At 42.2% G+C, this 9642-nt stretch overlaps 1 non-coding gene across 1 annotated transcript; it reads left to right on the top strand.

Moving 5' to 3' along the window:
- Window positions 1-7763: 7763 nt before the first annotated feature.
- On the top strand, window positions 7764-7835 carry TRNAP-UGG (transfer RNA proline (anticodon UGG)). The gene has a single exon. It is a non-coding gene; the product is annotated as a tRNA-Pro (tRNA).
- Window positions 7836-9642: the final 1807 nt, after the last annotated feature.

The following is a 9642-nucleotide window of genomic DNA, read 5'->3' as shown; positions in this document are numbered from 1 at the left end:
CAATAAACTCGCTGCACTAGAGGCAAGGGAAACGCTTTAGCGGCGAATGGAGATGTGATAGATTTGCTTTATCAGTTATGACATAAGCAACACGCTAGCATTACAATACCCAAAGTGTTTGCGTTTGCATGACTGACTTAACGACTTGGAAACTGCATACTGACGCTTTAATTTCCCTTTTTGGTAGGTAATGTACAGACCACTTACATGTTTTAGTTATTTGTGCGTGCTCATTTGTGTCGTCTGCTCCCATTACAAGGTATTTGTCACTTTATGGCTTAAACAACAAGGCAGATATATTAAGTCCTTTCAGGCCAATTAATGAGGCTTTCAAAACTCAGAAGTTTTGCATTTTATAACATAATGGGGCTCTTTGTTGACTGAAATTTACATAACAGCACGTTCATCGATGTTTTACAAGAGCCGTGACAGCTGCGACCGAGACAGCAGTGGCCGTCCAGTAAAGTAACAGAAGTGGCATGTGGGCTAGTCGGTATACAATTATGATCAAGTTCTTAATGTGACTAAAACGTAGACATAGAAGAGAAGCGCCGAAAGAGTGCAACAGTCGTAACTGAAGCTTTTCGTAAGTGAATAATGATGTACATAATGATGTGGGTCCGTCAGGTAACTTCGGGCGTACCGCAAGGCAGCAGCGTATTAGGACCCATTTTATTTTTTATCTATATTAATGATATAATAGACGAAATCCCCGATGATGTGCATGTTAACTTATTTGCGGATGACTCTGTCATATTTTAAAAATAGCTTCACGAAACGATCACGCATGCTTGCAGAATTCAGTAATTGCAATTTCCGATTGGTGTAAACTTTGGGGCATGGAATTAAATGTACATAAAACTGTCTTGCTGGGAGCAACACACAAAAAAAAGGAACCTAGTATATTTTCTTATGTTCAAAACGACACAAAAATAACTGATGTTGAAAACTACAAATACCTAGGCGTCACATTCACTAGCAAATTCTCCGGGTCGAGCCATATCTCCCTTACATGTTCAGCAGCTTTGCGCAAATTATGCTTCCTGAAAGGAAACTTAAAAAGGCACCGGTAAACACCAAAATTTTAGCATATGACAGATTCGTGCGATCGAAACTTGAATACGCGGTGGTTGTATGGGATCCTCATACCAAAAAGGATATCATGAATTTGGAACGTGTACAAAGGAAGGCCGTTCAATGTATTTTTGGAAAATATAGAAGAGAGGATTCCCCGTCCTTACTAATGCTTAGAAATAAAATTAGTTTACTAGAACACCGGCGTAAAGTTAGTAGTCTCAGTTTTTAGGTAGCATCATAAATGGAAAAATCGGGCTTCAAATGCCTCATTATGTAACGCCTCTTGATGCACAAAAAACAAGACATAGACACAACTTTTGCCTTACGCCATTATTTGCTAAAAAAAATCTCACATGAATAGTTTTTATCCGCGTACTATAAACGAATGGAATGCCCTTTCTGTTGATGTACTTCAATCAGGGAACTTCACCAATGAGTTGGAAAACTATTTGTCACATAACATAACACAACCATAAGCAGTATTTCTCACTATTTTTCTCGTTTTTTATGCGAAATTTCCTGTATTCTGTTATGTTTAGTGCCCGATTGTTGCTTGGCACAGCGTTTCTTATCAACATATAAATTCAAATGTGCGATTCTTTTTGCTATATTTACTGTGCTAAGGCAAGCATTTTGATTTTTGTAACGTGGCTATGGGCTGCATCCTTTTCATGCACTGTTTATATATATATATATATATATATATATAATTGTCTTTATTGCATTGCCAATACCTTGTCAACTGCATGGGCCAGTATGTTGGCCTGTAGCATGATTAAATAAATAAATAAATAAATAAATAAACGTGCGTGAGAGCAATCAAGCAAAGGGAGGGAAAAATAAAAAAATAAACGCCAGAAGATTTGGCATTACCATGCGGAAACCGGTAACCCTACCAATTCGATATAAGCACAAAGCGTATATCCGCTTGCGATAGGGCAACAGACGAACGACTGATGAACGCCCGACCCTCCTTAAGAATGGACAGGGCTTCCGTGATTTCACGCCTCATCCTCATCTTACGATTAAAGAGAAAGCGCGCACTGTGCGACATGTGCAGTTGACCGCAATATGTTATGTCATGCGCGTACATGGTTAATGATACGATAAAGCCTCCTCGTGTATTACCAAATAAATGTGATCACATCACGATGGGATACTGCACACCGTGTCCATGCATAGCGCTCATGTTTTTTGCTTTACAGCAATACTGACGAGTTTTTTTCTGCACAGCGGTGTTGGGCTGCTAAGCATGAGGTCACGGGATCGAATCCCGGTCACGGCGGCCGCATTTCGATGGGGCGAAATGCGAGAACACCTGTGTACTTAGATTTAGGTGCACGTTAAAGAACCCCAGCTGGTCGAAATTATTCCGGGGTCCCCCACTACGCGTGCCTCATAATCAGATCGTCGTATTGCCACGTAAAACTGCATAATTATTTTTTCATGACAGCGTTTTCCTTTCAGTCTGGCGACATAGTGCAATTTCACCCTGAGGCAACTTTCCGCACTCTCTTTATTTCAATGGGTCCATGGGACAAAGCATCCATGGAGTCGTCCAATTTAAGCGAACCGCTTTACTTCTATGAAAGCTCCCATGGCCGTTTAAATTTTGAATCATAGTCACTATAAGCATCATCGCCACCGCTGTCATCACCAAAACGAATACCAGCCTATCTTATGTCCGCTGCAGGACGAAGGCCTTTCTCAGCGATCTCCAGTTGTTCCTGTCTCGCCTCAGCCGATTCTTGTCACAAGCCTGGAAATATTGAACTTTCATTACACCTTCTAAATATGTGCCATCCTCAGCTGCGTATTCGTTTCCTTGACCGGTATTATGCTACTCTATAGCAGACCACCGGTTATCTGCTCTACGAACTGCATGACCTGCAGCTCTCATTTGAATGTCTGGCAGCGTTGCGTGCGATGTCTACGGCGGCGAAGACAGCATCGACCACCTATTGTGCAACTGTCCTCGATTTGACTGAGAGACAATCCCTCTCCAACCCATTGTGGCGAGTGGACGATCGTCTTCTCTGTCCTTCTCTGTTCAGGCGGTATTTGAACACCCCTCTCACCGCTTGTCGGCCCGCCAGGCAATGAAGGTGTGTGTGTGTGTGTGTGTCTGTCTGTCTTGAGAGCGGCACCCTATATATCTCCCAGCGCATTGTTGCCAACAAGACGCTTCTCTGGCTAACATCCGTGTCTCTTTCTTTCCTCTCTGGTTCTGTAACTACATTTGTTCATCTTAATATTCACTGGAATATCAGCTACACGTATTTGCTTCTCTATCCATACTGCCCGCTTCCTGTCATTTAAGGTTACACCTAGTATTTTCCGTTCTATTGCTCGTTGCGAGTTCCTTAGTTTCTTCTCAAGTTTCTTAGTTATACTACAAAATTCAGCACTGCAGGTCTCTTCTAGAACGCAGCCATTGTACACTTTTCTTACTCAAGAATAAGGGTAAACTGCCGTTCATGACTTTAGAATGCGTGTCGTATACACTTGAACCCATTTCATTAATCTAGGGATTTCGTTCTCATGATCCGAGTTCTCTGTGAATACATGGTATATATATAAACACATTCCTGCACAGTTTCAAGATGCTGACCACCATTCACGAACTCTCGTTTCCTTGCCAGGCTACTGAATTCCTAGCCTTAGCTTTGTGGACAGTAATGTTCAATTATAAATAACAAGCTGGCTTTAGAAAGGGGTATCCAGCAATGAAACACGTCAACGTCGCCAATAAGGTAAATGATAAGTCTTCGAAATGCAACCCTACTTTCCATATTGTCTTCTTAAATTAAAAAATAACACAGTTGGTTGATTCAGTCGAATTGTAAGCAATCACGTAGGCACTAAGTGACCGAGTATAGAGGAAACATATGTGAATATCTTAGGCACTGTCTGCGGATTTCACAGTCAACATAAGTCTACAAATAATTGAAAGAAAATGTCATTGAGGAAAGATACATGTTAGAAAAGGACACACAACCAATCCTTTATTATTCACTACATCTTTGCAAGAAGTATTCAAGATCATAGATTGAGAAGGGTGAATGGTAAGGCTTAAATGGGTATACCTCAGCAACCAGTCGTTTGCAGTGGACGTTGTTATCTTCAGCAACCTTGTGAATGGCTCGCAGCAAATAACTGAGATCTTGAACCAGCAAAGTCCAAGTAAACTTGAGAATTAAAGTTAAAATGAAGGTTAAAAAATTTATCCCTGATAAGTAAGTTGAATGTTTGTCCTGGACTTCATATAGGCCACTTTTTCAGGCCAACTAGAGAAAATGACATTGCGTCAGCTTACATATACTTAAGTGTTGTCTAACAGTTCACAACTCGACCACATGGTCTGCTTTTGGGCTCACGAACCAGCTTTTCAAAAACGAAAATCACTTGATGCTCAAGTAATCCCACAAAAAAGAAAAAAAAGAAAATTGACAGTCAATTTAGCATATCCAAAAAGCGTGAAGGCGAAAGTCTGCGCGCTCAAGAGACATTCATTAAATTACTTGACATTCTCATTCGAGTGCGTTTTTACTTCTTATTACTTGTTTTCTCCCACCGAAGGTCATAGGTTCGAGTGCCTTATTGACACTACCTTAATTACCTGCACAATAATTACCTTCGCCATAATTAACACCGAAGTCGTGGTTCCACTCCCACCAAAGGTCAAGCGCTCGACTCCTACCGAAGGTCGAGGGTTCGAGTGACTGAATTAACTAATCCTATCTATTCTAATTATATGTGCCTTTTTTGGAATGATGAGCAGCATCGGAGCCAGCTGCGGAAGAAGACGATGACGAACACGACAGTAGGAGAACGGGTGCGAGAGGCAGTATGGGAACGCTGGCTTGATGAGCGGCATTGGAGCCAGCTGTGGAAGAAGACGACAATGAATGCGAGAGTAGTAGAACGGGTGCGAGGGGCAGTATGAGAACGCTGGTTTGATGAGTGGCATCGGAGCCAGCTGTGGAAGAAGACGACAATGAATGCGAGAGTAGTAGAACGGGTGCGAGGGGCAGTATGAGAACGCTGGTTTGATGAGTGGCATGGGAGCCAGCTGTGGAAGAAGACGACGACGAACGCGGGACTAGTGGAACGGGCGCGAGAGGCAGTATGGAAACGCTGGTTTGATGAGTGGCATCGGAGCCAGCTGCGGAACAAGACGATGACGTGCGCTAAAGTAGTGGAACGGGTGTGTGCTTGCGCGAGGCGAGCTCAGATTACTTTCTGTACCACACGCCGCATTTTGAAGGCCATCGGGGATATGAGCCACTTAAGGCTTTCGCCTTAAAAAGAAAGAGAAAATGGATGTCCAGCGAAGCTGTTGCAAAACGATCACTACAACTGCTGAGGGGGGTATGCAGTGCTTTATTGATGGTTCGGATCTTGTTTTGAGTTTGTTCAATATTGAAACTATGTTCTTGTGTGTGTTGTATGCGTGATTTCAATGAATGTGTGCACCGTTCGCTTCGCTTTGCTGAGTGCTTGTAGCCTCTGCTTTACGAGAGGGATGCTTTCCTTGCTTAGGGGATATGAGCTATGGCTGAGGATGACAATTTTTGTTCGCGTATAGACACGAAAAATGCCCTCGACCGAGAGGCTAACAATTTCGCTGTAAAACAAACAAACAAACAAACAAACAAACAAACAAACAAACAAAAACAGCGAGCAGTGTCGAAGGCGCACACCCATGCGTGATCCCACTAAGCAACTAAATTGAATGCGTTCCTAAAAACATTGCATCTTTCAAGGTCACGTAGTAATCATCATTATCCTTGACATGTGCAGTTCAGCGTTTTGACATTAGTGCTTTCCTTTTAGCGTACAACAATATAATGCTGTCAGCATTGAGGTAACGGGCTCGCACTGTACGTCATGAACAGAAAACATGCTTTAAGTAGATGAGCGTGAAAGAAGCCCGCGAATACACGCAAAGTGCCTCGAGCGGCCAGTCGCGAAGCGATTTTGCGTGTATTTGGGGGCTTCTTTTTGGCTCAGAAAAAAAAAAACTTTTATGTAGCACATATTGAGCAACAGAAAGGTGTATCTGGAGTTTTCCATGTTGCTCTACAATTTTCTCATTGACACTTTTCGTCTAATTATAATATTTGAAAAGTTAATCAATTATTTAAGAGTAATTATGGAATCAGGTGGAATGAAAAGAATTTGAGTATCTCCAAGCGACGGCAAACAACATTACCTTGGTTCTGTCCAGCTCCGTGGCGTTTGCATATTTTTAAATCTTGGTGCATGATAATTAAGACACCCGGCATAGCTTTAACATGGCTGATGCGTTGAGAATTGCAATGAGCTTGAGTGATGTAGAACAGTTGGGCAAGGCATGAAAAAATTTATCATACAGTAAAAGCCTTGTGTTTTCACGCCGTATTGGAAGACTTTCATCGCAAAATGAGTGGGAAAGTATTTATCTGGGAGCAACACTTTGAGCACGTAAGACGGAGCAACCTTTATGTTCGTGTAATTAATATTGAAGTAAAAAGACCCGAGATATTTCAGTTTTCCAAAGGCAGGAAAGGACTCTTATGATGTTTTCGTTCACGAATATTTGGAAGGACTTTATGAAGTTATTGGGTGGAAAGATCGCAAGGAAGAACGGAAGCTCGGGAACTAAGGTTTTACAGAGAGCTGGAGCAGACAGCGCGTTTATTTCAGCAGATGTATTTCATTGAATACCTAAAGCAAGGAAACTGACGTGATCTCACAGCCACTACTGTACCGAACAAGAATGGGAACCCTGCTCGTGTCTGGTGTCATAAAGCACCCATTACATTACGCAACTAAGCCTGTAGTGAGGACTTCCTTGTGAGGTTACACATTGAAGTACAGCGTCTGAGAACATGGCCTAATTAGAAACAAAGTTTTTGTTTTTGTTTGCCACTGCCTACAGATTGTTCGTTGTGTCCGTTTCCGGAATCCCTGTAACTTATGCTTTTCTTTAAAACATGCATCTAACCTGGAATGATCAAACTGTTTAAGTGTTGCGCAGTATCCTAAAGATAAGAGCATCATGACTCTGATTTTAGTAGGGCTCCGCGCCATTTGGTGCTCATATACTTATCACGACGCAAGTGAAGACGCAAAATCAGCGTGGGCACATTTCTGCCCGGGATTTGCCTACACCAGCTCCCTGGTAGCAGCCATTGAAAGCGAGCTCAAGAGAGAATGGAAAACACTGCAGAAACGCTTACATAGGCGCGAATGCACTGCGTAGCCATGTGTGTGTTCTGCTGTTGCAACAGAAATACTTCCTTCCGATGTCACATGTCTGTTTTATGTGTACATTTGATACATCCGACATGAGCGCATGGCATATGTTCGGTGGGACATAGGCAAAGCGCGCCATTTTAATAGAAGTATTACTTACTTTAACGTAACGAAAAGCTCAACACAGGAAAAAGAAAGAAGAAAGAAACGAAAAGGTAGTTGGATTATAGGGTCATGCTTATTGCATATGGTGCAAAAGGTCCCAAGTTTATATCCCGGACGGAGCTCATTCATTTGTTTCTTTTTTATTTTTTTGTTGCGTTGTCAGATCAGATGTGACCAATGACGGCCACCTATCTCGTTTTCTTTTTTTCCGCCGTCTATCGTTTGGCAGTCGGCCAAGGTATTACGATGGTGTAAAGTTGCCGCCATCCCGTGAAGCCGTCGGCTCGTTGGTCTAGGGGTATGATTCTCGCTTTGGGTGCGAGAGGTCCCGGGTTCAAATCCCGGACGAGCCCTTTGCTTTTATTTTTTTAAAAATATGACCTATGATGCTTATTTTGCTTGTTTGTTTGTTTGTCTGCTTATTTTTTCAGTCTCAACACATTACGAACCTGTAAATATGCCACTGAGAGCAAGTGTCGTCGACTTGTTTGACTCGGAAAGCGGTCCCCGAATTCCGCGGAAAGCTTGCGACTGGCCCGCCGCTTTTCACTGCACAGCTAATCTTTTAGAAACGAATTTCGCCTACATGCAACACACAAAGAATTTTTTTTTTTGCTGAGTTTCGGTATTGAGTATGGAGGTTCTTGCTGAAAGACAGGCAGCAAGCGTCATTTGTAGGATTAGAGCGGGAACACAGGACGAGGAAGAAGCTTGGCACGCGACTCACATTCTTGCGAAAACATTGAAAAGGAATCAACACTGTCAAAGGTGAGAGACCCCTGATGCCAGATCCGCAGCTGCAGTGATATCACACAGGTAACGTAAAATAAACGCATTGTACACCTAAGATTCACAAAGGACGAAAACTGTCTGTACAAGTTCCAAACGAAGCTATATATGGCTTGGCGTGAAGTTCGCTTCCAGGGCTGTGCTTGGTGTCGCCCTGCTATTGCTGAAAAAATTCCGCAAAATCTTTTTCTTTTCACTGAATTTGCTTATTCCCGGTGCTTTTGGCACATTCAATGAAAAATAAATATTTCCTAGAGGTATTTATATGCCTCATATTTAAAGGGTTTCAATGGTGACCGACCCAAAGCGACGCTTTCTCACCGCGCAGGTGGCAACGCTTGGAGTTGGCAGCGTAGCACGCATGGAATGGTGAGAGGACACCGAGCTTCAAAGATCATTAATAATAATAATAATAACAACAACAACAACAACAACAACAACAACAACAACAACAACAACAACAACAACAACAACAACAACAATAATAATAATAATAATAATAATAATAATAATAATAATAATAATAATAATAATAATAATAATAATAATAATAATAATAATAATAATAATAATAATAAACATGCCTTCAATATAACCTGGAGGGGAAAGATCAAAATGTGAGACAACATATGGAGTGAAAAACATGCCTGGGTTAAAGCGAGGTCTGTGCGTGTGTCACATACAAACTGAGAATCAGGCACCATTCTCTGCGTATGTCTCAAACGCCAATGGTTAACGCGCTGTGTGTTCTCTGAAAATAAAAGAATGTTATTTATGGCACCCTGCGAGTCAGAGATACTTATTAGCTCGTTTGTCTGTGTTTGCTGCAAGGCTCATTTGTGCCCTGATAAATATCATCAAACAGAAAAAAAAAAGAAAGATGGTCGTTGATCTATGGATATGCTTCTTGCTTAGAGTGCGAGAGATCTCGGGTTCACATCCCGGACGAGCCCGTTTTCTTTTATTTTTTTCATTTGCGCTTTTAGCCCGGATGTGACCAAGGATGCCCATTTGTCTTTTGTTATAGGACTGATTCCGTCAAGATGTTACAAAGATGTAAGCGTGCTGCTGATATCAATCGTCTGCAGCTTCTTGGTCTTATGCCTACGAGGTCATTTTTTTTCCCACGAAAGTGCATCGTATGTGCCTAGTGCGTCACTGTGCACGCGGAGCCAGAGCAGCCGCCAGAGGGAATGCTTTTCTTGAATGGTTGTGTTTGTTTGCCCGAATATTAGGTGCCTGTTTGCGTGACGCCTTGCTCATCTTTGCACCTGTGTTCTGCGTATTTAGGAAAAATAAGGAAAATAAGTGGAAACTTCCTCCTCCACCGTGGTGTGATCACGGTGGAAGGGGCGAGGGCGGGCGCCCTCG

This window comes from Dermacentor albipictus, chromosome 1 (assembly GCF_038994185.2).
Source record: "Dermacentor albipictus isolate Rhodes 1998 colony chromosome 1, USDA_Dalb.pri_finalv2, whole genome shotgun sequence".
In the NCBI taxonomy this organism is placed as follows: Eukaryota; Metazoa; Arthropoda; class Arachnida; order Ixodida; family Ixodidae; genus Dermacentor; species Dermacentor albipictus.
Note: the sequence above shows the minus strand (reverse complement) of the source record. Positions and strands in the feature narration are given on the sequence as shown.